Source organism: Dromaius novaehollandiae, chromosome 21 (assembly GCF_036370855.1).
Source record: "Dromaius novaehollandiae isolate bDroNov1 chromosome 21, bDroNov1.hap1, whole genome shotgun sequence".
NCBI classification, from domain to species: Eukaryota; Metazoa; Chordata; class Aves; order Casuariiformes; family Dromaiidae; genus Dromaius; species Dromaius novaehollandiae.
In genome coordinates, this window is record NC_088118.1 from 3,336,338 (window position 1) to 3,348,153 (window position 11,816).

An 11,816-nucleotide genomic window follows, 5' to 3' on the forward strand; every position below is an offset into this window, starting at 1 on the left:
TTTATTTCTTTTTTCCCCCACTTTACGCACAAATGGGACAGAGAAAACACCCTTTTCTTTCTTTTTTCCGCTTTACCCACAAACAGGGAAACACAACCTATTCCATTTCTTTCTGCTTGACACATACATGGGACAGGAGAAAACACATTTTCTTTTTCTTGCTTGACACATACATGAGACAGGGCAAAACACCATTTTCTTTCTTTTTTCTGCTTTACATGAACAGGGGACAGGGAAAAAAAACACTTTATTTCTTGTTCCTGCTTTACACATACGTGAGAGAGGGAAAAAACACCATTTTCTTTCTTTTACTTTTTCCTGCTTTACACATACATGAGACAGGGAGAAACAACACTTTATTTCTTTTTCTTGCTTTACACATGCATGTGACAAGGAAAAACATATTTTCTTTCCTTTTCTTTTTTCTGCTTTACACAGACATGCAACAGGGAGAAACACCATTTTATTTCTTTTTCTTTTTTCTGCTTTACACAGATACAGGGGACAGGGAAAAACACCATTTTCTTTCTTTTTCTTGCTTTACAACTACATGGGACAGGGAACACAACCTTCTTTCTTTTTTTTCTGGTTTACACAGACAGGACAGTGAAAACACCCTTTAATTTCATTGTTTCTGCTTTGCACACAGACCAGACAGTGAAAACACCCTTTAATTTCATTGTTTCTGCTTTGCGCACAGACAAGACAGTGAAAATACCCTTTAATTTCATTTTTTCTGCTATAGGCACAGACAGGACAGTGAACATACAGCCTTACTTCATGTCTTCTAGTTGAGGCACAGACAGGACAGAGACTTCTTGCACAGAAAGGCTTTATTTTTTTTAAACTACAGCAGGAGTTGAGGCATGGCCAAAAAACGCTCCAAGGTCCCCACACGGCAGCTGTTTCACCACACAGGTGCGTTGCACCGTGGGGGGGCTTAGCTCAGACAAGCTCCAGCATCTTCCTGAACTTTAATTACATTAACATGGCATGATAAGAATAAGGCATTTTAGGTCAATAATTTACAATACCATCTCTTGAAAGGGCCTGTGTGTTGAATTTGGGGAAGAAGACAGAGCGGGACGGTTACCCCCGTTGACTCTGGGCAGAGAAGAGGGCAGGAGCTGTTTAGCGGAAGTTTCAGCTCCGTTTCCTGCAATGGCTACACTGGCTCCGGAGGGCAGAGAGGTGCAAGCTGGCAGCTTGGCGCTGGAGCGGTGGCACCGCATGGGCTACGCAGGGCCGTCCTGAGCCCCGCCAGGCACAGGCACAGGCACAGGCACAGGCACAGGCACAGGGCTGGAGGAGCCAGGGAGGGGGCCTGGGGCTGGGCCGCTTTCGACACCCCACTCAGAGCAACTCTGCACCCCCGTCCAATTGCACCGCACAGGCGACCTCCCCTCTGCCCCCTACTCTGCACTAAACAGGCCGCGACAGCTCGCGCATCCTCATCCCCTCACGCTAAACACTGTGCCCTGCTGCCGCAGGCCACGGACAAGCCAAAAGAAATCCTCCTACGGCACTGCAGTACCACCACACGCCTACCACAACACCTCCACAACACCCCTGCAGTACCACCGCACACCTACCACAACAGCCGTGCGGTACCACCGCACGCCTACCACAACACCCTACCACAACAGCCGTGCAGTACCACCGCACGCCTACCACAACAGCTCCACAACACCCCTGCAGTACCACCGCACACCTACCACAACACCCTACCACAACACCCCTGCAGTACCACCGCACACCTACAACACCCCTGCGGTACCACCGCACTGCTACCTAGAAGCCTGAGATCCCCCTTGGAACTACCAAGGACAAACACACACCAGCCTGACAACAGCAAAACCTCCAACAGCTGGGGCAAAGTCAAGACCGCCTGTGCAGTGCAATTGTCCTGGCACGAGTTACAGCAGAGTTGGGTGTGAAAGGTGCCCAGGGTGTAACCTACATCTTGACAAAGCATTTTCTTGAGTAACTGGGAAAGGGGCAGATCCAGGAGCTGCTCCAGGAGAAGAGGAGACGGCTCCTCCGGCATCGGAGGTCCTCCAGCTGCCTCCTCCGTGGACAGGCTGAAAGTATTCAGCAAGTACCTGCCCCCAGTAATGACAATACCACCCTGGTAGTGCCAGCCATGCTCTTACGTGACCACAGCCCCTGCTTGCAGGGAGTGCCTTTCTCCTCCCTCCTCTTCTCTCTTCCTCATCCTCTCTTCAGGCTCACTCTTGACTTGCCGCTCCTCACGACTCCTCTTCTTGCTTCTCTGTGAGCTGCGGGAAAGCAAAGCAGACGCGCTTAGCACTGGCCAGGGCCACCTCTGCCTGCCCGAAGGACAGAGGCGCAGGGGGAGCTCCCCACGGCTCGACCCAACAGGCCCCTCCCTTGCCCCGACACCCAACCCTCCCCCTACCCCCCTCGCCCCCCCAGCTAAAACATCGCAGATGAGCTCCTCTCGCCAAAGTGACACTCACTCGGCCACTCGCCACACTGCCCTTGGGCGGCAGCTCCTCCCAAACGCCCACAAGGTCCCCCAGCGCAAAGGGAGCAAGGGCACCAAAGCTGACAGGCATGCTCCTGCGCGAGCACCACCCTGCTTCCACGACAGTCCTTGTGCCTAGAGTACCTTTCTCTTCCATCTTCCTCATCCTCTCTTCAGGCTCACTCTTGACTCGCCGCTCCTCACGACTCCTCTTCTTGCTTCTCCGTGAGCTGCGGGAAAGCAAAGCAGACGCACTTAGCACTGGCCAGGGCCACCTCTGCCTGCCCGAAGGACAGAGGCGCAGGGGGAGCTCCCCAAAGCTCCACCCAACAGGCCCCTCCCTTGCCTGGACACCCAAGCCTAAGCCTACGCCTAACCCCCCTACCCCCCGCCACCGCCCCAGCTAAAACGTCGCAGATGAGCTCCTCTCGCCAAAGTGACACTCACTCGGCCACTCGCCCCACTGCCCTCGGGCAGCAGCTCCTCCCAAACGCCCGGCAGGCCCCTCCCTTCGCAAAGATGCTGCGCCCGAGCCCCCAACACCTCCCGGGCCAAAGGCCTTGCTCAACTCACCAGCAGCCGCTGCCCACTGCACGGCCTCCAGCTGACGAGGTGTCCAGCGGTCTTGATTGAAGCTGCAGCGGGGGTCAGAGGCGGGCACTCTGGGCAAATGGAGCTGGGCATGGAGAGCGGTGGCCCAGGAGGCTTCAGCCCTGCTTACAGGGGGCCGGGGCCACTGCCCCAACTGCCTAAGGCCAGGGGCCCCAGGGCACAGGCCAGTCCCCGAGCTACAGGGCAGCCCGGGGCCCCGCGGCGGAGGGAGGCTCCTTCTCTCCCATGCAGGGGCACTCTGACCTGGGCCCCGCTAACGGGGCGGTCGCCCCAAACCGGCTGCCAGCTGAGCACGCGGGCTCCAGGCCCGCGCCCCGACTACAGGGAGGGCCACGACACCCAGGCAGACAGAGAGCTCAGCCTTCCCCCAGGGCCACAGGAATGACTCGCAGCAGCCAGGCAGGGAGCACGCCGGCCAAAGGCCGGGGGCCGGCACCCTCGCCCTGACTACAGGGAGGGCCCGCCCCGCCCCGCCCCGCCCCGCCCCACAGCCCCGGACCCCGCGCCTCTCAAAGGCGGGGGCCCCGCACACCCGCCTCCTTACAGGCGGGCGCTCCCAGCACCTCCCGCACAGCGCAGGGGACGTGCGCGGCCCTGCTTACAGGGCGCTGCCCCCAGCGCTGGCACTAGCCCCGAGCCCCACGGGGCAGGAGGCTCTGGCCTAGGCCCGGCCTACGGGCTGGCCAGCCCGGCTGCAGCACAACAGCACGTCTGCAGGAGCCCAGGGGGCACCTCGAGCCCGGCTGCGGGCAGGCGGCCCCCAGAAGAAGCGGCCCGGAGGCCGCACAGCGCCCTGCAGCAGGGCACTTCCTCCGCCTGCCCCCTTAGCGGGCCGGGGAGGGGTCATTCCTGGTGGCTGGCTAAAGCAGCAGGCCGCGGGAGGGCAGGCCCCTCCGCCCTGCTTACAGGGAGGCCAAGCTGCTCCGGGCGCACAGGGCTCCACGGCTTGTGACGCACGCCCCGACTACAGGGCCGCCACGCTGGCCACGTGGCCAGCAGGACAGGCGGCCACAGACCTGGGCCCCGACTACGGGCAGGTCCCCTCGCCCACACCATTACCAAGTGGCTCCGCTCTGCCCGGGGGAGGAAGGGGCAAGCCGGAACTCTCCCCCTCCTCAAATCTGGGCCCGAGACGGGACCCCTCTGCTACTGCCCAGAGCCCTTCTTTCAGGCCTGGGAAGCCAAAGCTAATACGCTGCAGCGCTTTTTACAGAGGCCTAGAGGACAAGCTCACTCGCTAGCTCACTCACTCCCAACAGGACAGAGGACAAGAGGGAAGGGACAAGCACAGCAGACAGGAGACATGTAACACGGCTTTCCAGGAGAGAAAGGGAGCCCAGGGCAGCCAGCCAACGTCGGGGGCCCGGTCCGTACCCAGGAGCGGGAGGAGAGGCTCAGGCCTGCCCCCAGGCTGCATGGAGGCCGGAGCACTCAACATGCCAAGGGGCTTCACGGGGCGCCAAAGGGCCAATGCTGGCCCACACCCCGAGCGCAGGGGTGGCGCCGGCCAGGGGCCGGCAGGCGGAAAGCCGCGGGGGGCAAAGAGCCCGGCCCTGCTTACAGGGCGGGCCTGGGTTCCGGTGAGCTCCCTGTCCCCCCAGGGGCGGAGAAAGGGACTCGCAGCCTCCTTACAGGCTCGTCCCTCTCTCCAGGCAGCCAAGGAGCAACATGGCAAAAGGCCAACAACAGCAAAGACCCGAGCCCTGCTTACAGGGAGGTCGCCCAGCGCAAAGGGAGCAAGGGCACCAAAGGTGCCAGCCATGCTCTTACGTGACCACAGCCCTGCTGCCAGGGCGGTCCCTTTGCCCAGAGTGCCTTTCTCCTCCCTCCTCTTCTCTCTTCCTCATCCTCTCTTCAGGCTCACTCTTGACCCGCCGCTCCTCACGACTCCTCTTCTTGCTTCTCCGTGAGCTGCGGGAAAGCAAAGCAGACACGCTTAGCACTGGCCAGGGCCACCTCTGCCTGCCCGAAGGACAGAGGCGCAGGGGGAGCTCCCCACGGCTCGACCCAACAGGCCCCTCCCTTGCCCCGACACCCAACCCTCCCCCCTACACCCCTCACCCCCCCAGCTAAAACATCGCAGATGAGCTCCTCTCGCCACAGTGACACTCACTCGGCCACTCGCCACACTGCCCTTGGGCGGCAGCTCCTCCCAAACGCCCACAAGGTCCCCCAGCGCAAAGGGAGCAAGGGCACCAAAGCTGACAGGCATGCTCCTGCGCGAGCACCACCCTGCTTCCACGACCGTCCTTGTGCCTAGAGTACCTTTCTCTTCCATCTTCCTCATCCTCTCTTCAGGCTCACTCTTGACTCGCCGCTCCTCACGACTCCTCTTCTTGCTTCTCTGTGAGCTGCGGGAAAGCAAAGCAGACGCACTTAGCACTGGCCAGGGCCACCTCTGCCTGCCCGAAGGACAGAGGCGCAGGGGGAGCTCCCCAAAGCTCCACCCAACAGGCCCCTCCCTTGCCTGGACACCCAAGCCTAAGCCTACGCCTAACCCCCCTACCCCCCGCCACCGCCCCAGCTAAAACGTGGCAGATGAGCTCCTCTCGCCAAAGTGACACTCACTCGGCCACTCGCCCCACTGCCCTCGGGCAGCAGCTCCTCCCAAACGCCCGGCAGGCCCCTCCCTTCGCAAAGATGCTGCGCCCGAGCCCCCAACACCTCCCGGGCCAAAGGCCTTGCTCAACTCACCAGCAGCCGCTGCCCACTGCACGGCCTCCAGCTGACGAGGTGTCCAGCGGTCTTGATTGAAGCTGCAGCGGGGGTCAGAGGCGGGCACTCTGGGCAAATGGAGCTGGGCATGGAGAGCGGTGGCCCAGGAGGCTTCAGCCCTGCTTACAGGGGGCCGGGGCCACTGCCCCAACTGCCTAAGGCCAGGGGCCCCAGGGCACAGGCCAGTCCCCGAGCTACAGGGCAGCCCGGGGCCCCGCGGCGGAGGGAGGCTCCTTCTCTCCCATGCAGGGGCACTCTGACCTGGGCCCCGCTAACGGGGCGGTCGCCCCAAACCGGCTGCCAGCTGAGCACGCAGGCTCCAGGCCCGCGCCCCGACTACAGGGAGGGCCACGACACCCAGGCAGACAGAGAGCTCAGCCTTCCCCCAGGGCCACAGGAATGACTCGCAGCAGCCAGGCAGGGAGCACGCCGGTCAAAGGCCGGGGGCCGGCACCCTCGCCCTGACTACAGGGAGGGCCCGCCCCGCCCCACAGCCCCGGACCCCGCGCCTCTCAAAGGCGGGGGCCCCGCACACCCGCCTCCTTACAGGCGGGCGCTCCCAGCACCTCCCGCACAGCGCAGGGGACGTGCGCGGCCCTGCTTACAGGGCGCTGCCCCCAGCGCTGGCACTAGCCCCGAGCCCCACGGGGCAGGAGGCTCTGGCCTAGGCCCGGCCTACGGGCTGGCCAGCCCGGCTGCAGCACAACAGCACGTCTGCAGGAGCCCAGGGGGCACCTCGAGCCCGGCTGCGGGCAGGCGGCCCCCAGAAGAAGCGGCCCGGAGGCCGCACAGCGCCCTGCGGCAGGGCACTTCCTCCGCCTGCCCCCTTAGCGGGCCGGGGAGGGGTCATTCCTGGTGGCTGGCTAAAGCAGCAGGCCGCGGGAGGGCAGGCCCCTCTGCCCTGCTTACAGGGAGGCCAAGCTGCTCCGGGCGCACAGGGCTCCACGGCTTGTGACGCACGCCCCGACTACAGGGCCGCCACGCTGGCCACGTGGCCAGCAGGACAGGCGGCCACGCGGGCACAGACCTGGGCCCCGACTACGGGCAGGTCCCCTCGCCCACACCATTACCAAGTGGCTCCGCTCTGCCCGGGGGAGGAAGGGGCAAGCCGGAACTCTCCCCCCTCCTCAAATCTGGGCCCGAGACGGGACCCCTCTGCTACTGCCCAGAGCCCTTCTTTCAGGCCTGGGAAGCCAAAGCTAATACGCTGCAGCGCTTTTTACAGAGGCCTAGAGGACAAGCTCACTCGCTAGCTCACTCACTCCCAACAGGACAGAGGACAAGAGGGAAGGGACAAGCACAGCAGACAGGAGACATGTAACACGGCTTTCCAGGAGAGAAAGGGAGCCCAGGGCAGCCAGCCAACGTCGGGGGCCCGGTCCGTACCCAGGAGCGGGAGGAGAGGCTCAGGCCTGCCCCCAGGCTGCATGGAGGCCGGAGCACTCAACATGCCAAGGGGCTTCACGGGGTGCCAAAGGGCCAATGCTGGCCCACACCCCGAGCGCGGGGGTGGCGCCGGCCAGGGGCCGGCAGGCGGAAAGCCGCGGGGGGCAAAGAGCCCGGCCCTGCTTACAGGGCGGGCCTGGGTTCCGGTGAGCTCCCTGTCCCCCCAGGGGCGGAGAAAGGGACTCGCAGCCTCCTTACAGGCTCGTCCCTCTCTCCAGGCAGCCAAGGAGCAACATGGCAAAAGGCCAACAACAGCAAAGACCCGAGCCCTGCTTACAGGGAGGTCGCCCAGCGCAAAGGGAGCAAGGGCACCAAAGGTGCCAGCCATGCTCTTACGTGACCACAGCCCTGCTGCCAGGGCGGTCCCTTTGCCCAGAGTGCCTTTCTCCTCCCTCCTCTTCTCTCTTCCTCATCCTCTCTTCAGGCTCACTCTTGACCCGCCGCTCCTCACGACTCCTCTTCTTGCTTCTCCGTGAGCTGCGGGAAAGCAAAGCAGACACGCTTAGCACTGGCCAGGGCCACCTCTGCCTGCCCGAAGGACAGAGGCGCAGGGGGAGCTCCCCACGGCTCGACCCAACAGGCCCCTCCCTTGCCCCGACACCCAACCCTCCCCCCTACCCCCCTCACCCCCCCAGCTAAAACATCGCAGATGAGCTCCTCTCGCCACAGTGACACTCACTCGGCCACTCGCCACACTGCCCTTGGGCGGCAGCTCCTCCCAAACGCCCACAAGGTCCCCCAGCGCAAAGGGAGCAAGGGCACCAAAGCTGACAGGCATGCTCCTGCGCGAGCACCACCCTGCTTCCACGACCGTCCTTGTGCCTAGAGTACCTTTCTCTTCCATCTTCCTCATCCTCTCTTCAGGCTCACTCTTGACTCGCCGCTCCTCACGACTCCTCTTCTTGCTTCTCCGTGAGCTGCGGGAAAGCAAAGCAGACGCACTTAGCACTGGCCAGGGCCACCTCTGCCTGCCCGAAGGACAGAGGCGCAGGGGGAGCTCCCCAAAGCTCCACCCAACAGGCCCCTCCCTTGCCTGGACACCCAAGCCTAAGCCTACGCCTAACCCCCCTACCCCCCGCCACCGCCCCAGCTAAAACGTCGCAGATGAGCTCCTCTCGCCAAAGTGACACTCACTCGGCCACTCGCCCCACTGCCCTCGGGCAGCAGCTCCTCCCAAACGCCCGGCAGGCCCCTCCCTTCGCAAAGATGCTGCGCCCGAGCCCCCAACACCTCCCGGGCCAAAGGCCTTGCTCAACTCACCAGCAGCCGCTGCCCACTGCACGGCCTCCAGCTGATGAGGTGTCCAGCGGTCTTGATTGAAGCTGCAGCGGGGGTCAGAGGCGGGCACTCTGGGCAAATGGAGCTGGGCATGGAGAGCGGTGGCCCAGGAGGCTTCAGCCCTGCTTACAGGGGGCCGGGGCCACTGCCCCAACTGCCTAAGGCCAGGGGCCCCAGGGCACAGGCCAGTCCCCGAGCTACAGGGCAGCCCGGGGCCCCGCGGCGGAGGGAGGCTCCTTCTCTCCCATGCAGGGGCACTCTGACCTGGGCCCCGCTAACGGGGCGGTCGCCCCAAACCGGCTGCCAGCTGAGCACGCAGGCTCCAGGCCCGCGCCCCGACTACAGGGAGGGCCACGACACCCAGGCAGACAGAGAGCTCAGCCTTCCCCCAGGGCCACAGGAATGACTCGCAGCAGCCAGGCAGGGAGCACGCCGGCCAAAGGCCGGGGGCCGGCACCCTCGCCCTGACTACAGGGAGGGCCCGCCCCGCCCCACAGCCCCGGACCCCGCGCCTCTCAAAGGCGGGGGCCCCGCACACCCGCCTCCTTACAGGCGGGCGCTCCCAGCACCTCCCGCACAGCGCAGGGGACGTGCGCGGCCCTGCTTACAGGGCGCTGCCCCCAGCGCTGGCACTAGCCCCGAGCCCCACGGGGCAGGAGGCTCTGGCCTAGGCCCGGCCTACGGGCTGGCCAGCCCGGCTGCAGCACAACAGCACGTCTGCAGGAGCCCAGGGGGCACCTCGAGCCCGGCTGCGGGCAGGCGGCCCCCAGAAGAAGCGGCCCGGAGGCCGCACAGCGCCCTGCGGCAGGGCACTTCCTCCGCCTGCCCCCTTAGCGGGCCGGGGAGGGGTCATTCCTGGTGGCTGGCTAAAGCAGCAGGCCGCGGGAGGGCAGGCCCCTCCGCCCTGCTTACAGGGAGGCCAAGCTGCTCCGGGCGCACAGGGCTCCACGGCTTGTGACGCACGCCCCGACTACAGGGCCGCCACGCTGGCCACGTGGCCAGCAGGACAGGCGGCCACGCGGGCACAGACCTGGGCCCCGACTACGGGCAGGTCCCCTCGCCCACACCATTACCAAGTGGCTCCGCTCTGCCCGGGGGAGGAAGGGGCAAGCCGGAACTCTCCCCCCTCCTCAAATCTGGGCCCGAGACGGGACCCCTCTGCTACTGCCCAGAGCCCTTCTTTCAGGCCTGGGAAGCCAAAGCTAATACGCTGCAGCGCTTTTTACAGAGGCCTAGAGGACAAGCTCACTCGCTAGCTCACTCACTCCCAACAGGACAGAGGACAAGAGGGAAGGGACAAGCACAGCAGACAGGAGACATGTAACACGGCTTTCCAGGAGAGAAAGGGAGCCCAGGGCAGCCAGCCAACGTCGGGGGCCCGGTCCGTACCCAGGAGCGGGAGGAGAGGCTCAGGCCTGCCCCCAGGCTGCATGGAGGCCGGAGCACTCAACATGCCAAGGGGCTTCACGGGGCGCCAAAGGGCCAATGCTGGCCCACACCCCGAGCGCGGGGGTGGCGCCGGCCAGGGGCCGGCAGGCGGAAAGCCGCGGGGGGCAAAGAGCCCGGCCCTGCTTACAGGGCGGGCCTGGGTTCCGGTGAGCTCCCTGTCCCCCCAGGGGCGGAGAAAGGGACTCGCAGCCTCCTTACAGGCTCGTCCCTCTCTCCAGGCAGCCAAGGAGCAACATGGCAAAAGGCCAACAACAGCAAAGACCCGAGCCCTGCTTACAGGGAGGTCGCCCAGCGCAAAGGGAGCAAGGGCACCAAAGGTGCCAGCCATGCTCTTACGTGACCACAGCCCTGCTGCCAGGGCGGTCCCTTTGCCCAGAGTGCCTTTCTCCTCCCTCCTCTTCTCTCTTCCTCATCCTCTCTTCAGGCTCACTCTTGACCCGCCGCTCCTCACGACTCCTCTTCTTGCTTCTCCGTGAGCTGCGGGAAAGCAAAGCAGACGCGCTTAGCACTGGCCAGGGCCACCTCTGCCTGCCCGAAGGACAGAGGCGCAGGGGGAGCTCCCCACGGCTCGACCCAACAGGCCCCTCCCTTGCCCCGACACCCAACCCTCCCCCCTACCCCCCTCACCCCCCCAGCTAAAACATCGCAGATGAGCTCCTCTCGCCAAAGTGACACTCACTCGGCCACTCGCCACACTGCCCTTGGGCGGCAGCTCCTCCCAAACGCCCACAAGGTCCCCCAGCGCAAAGGGAGCAAGGGCACCAAAGCTGACAGGCATGCTCCTGCGCGAGCACCACCCTGCTTCCACGACCGTCCTTGTGCCTAGAGTACCTTTCTCTTCCATCTTCCTCATCCTCTCTTCAGGCTCACTCTTGACTCGCCGCTCCTCACGACTCCTCTTCTTGCTTCTCCGTGAGCTGCGGGAAAGCAAAGCAGACGCACTTAGCACTGGCCAGGGCCACCTCTGCCTGCCCGAAGGACAGAGGCGCAGGGGGAGCTCCCCAAAGCTCCACCCAACAGGCCCCTCCCTTGCCTGGACACCCAAGCCTAAGCCTACGCCTAACCCCCCTACCCCCCGCCACCGCCCCAGCTAAAACGTCGCAGATGAGCTCCTCTCGCCAAAGTGACACTCACTCGGCCACTCGCCCCACTGCCCTCGGGCAGCAGCTCCTCCCAAACGCCCGGCAGGCCCCTCCCTTCGCAAAGATGCTGCGCCCGAGCCCCCAACACCTCCCGGGCCAAAGGCCTTGCTCAACTCACCAGCAGCCGCTGCCCACTGCACGGCCTCCAGCTGACGAGGTGTCCAGCGGTCTTGATTGAAGCTGCAGCGGGGGTCAGAGGCGGGCACTCTGGGCAAATGGAGCTGGGCATGGAGAGCGGTGGCCCAGGAGGCTTCAGCCCTGCTTACAGGGGGCCGGGGCCACTGCCCCAACTGCCTAAGGCCAGGGGCCCCAGGGCACAGGCCAGTCCCCGAGCTACAGGGCAGCCCGGGGCCCCGCGGCGGAGGGAGGCTCCTTCTCTCCCATGCAGGGGCACTCTGACCTGGGCCCCGCTAACGGGGCGGTCGCCCCAAACCGGCTGCCAGCTGAGCACGCGGGCTCCAGGCCCGCGCCCCGACTACAGGGAGGGCCACGACACCCAGGCAGACAGAGAGCTCAGCCTTCCCCCAGGGCCACAGGAATGACTCGCAGCAGCCAGGCAGGGAGCACGCCGGCCAAAGGCCGGGGGCCGGCACCCTCGCCCTGACTACAGGGAGGGCCCGCCCCGCCCCACAGCCCCGGACCCCGCGCCTCTCAAAGGCGGGGGCCCCGCACACCCGCCTCCTTAC

General features: G+C 64.6%; 4 long non-coding RNA genes across 4 annotated transcripts; all 4 read right to left on the reverse strand.

Moving 5' to 3' along the window:
- Window positions 1–222: 222 nt before the first annotated feature.
- LOC135330493 (uncharacterized) lies at window positions 223–3,566 on the reverse strand. Its single transcript, XR_010392501.1, has 3 exons — window positions 3,062–3,566; window positions 2,633–2,718; window positions 223–2,279 (listed from the first exon to the last, which is right to left on the reverse strand). It is a non-coding gene; the product is annotated as an uncharacterized LOC135330493 (long non-coding RNA).
- A 549-nt stretch (window positions 3,567–4,115) lies between these two features.
- On the reverse strand, window positions 4,116–6,241 carry LOC135330494 (uncharacterized). Its single transcript, XR_010392502.1, has 3 exons — window positions 5,795–6,241; window positions 5,366–5,451; window positions 4,116–5,011 (listed from the first exon to the last, which is right to left on the reverse strand). It is a non-coding gene; the product is annotated as an uncharacterized LOC135330494 (long non-coding RNA).
- A 1,032-nt stretch (window positions 6,242–7,273) lies between these two features.
- LOC135330495 (uncharacterized) lies at window positions 7,274–8,556 on the reverse strand. Its single transcript, XR_010392503.1, has 3 exons — window positions 8,522–8,556; window positions 8,093–8,178; window positions 7,274–7,738 (listed from the first exon to the last, which is right to left on the reverse strand). It is a non-coding gene; the product is annotated as an uncharacterized LOC135330495 (long non-coding RNA).
- Window positions 8,557–9,098: 542 nt separating this feature from the next.
- LOC135330497 (uncharacterized) lies at window positions 9,099–11,776 on the reverse strand. Its single transcript, XR_010392505.1, has 3 exons — window positions 11,249–11,776; window positions 10,820–10,905; window positions 9,099–10,465 (listed from the first exon to the last, which is right to left on the reverse strand). It is a non-coding gene; the product is annotated as an uncharacterized LOC135330497 (long non-coding RNA).
- Between the last annotated feature and the right edge of the window lie 40 nt (window positions 11,777–11,816).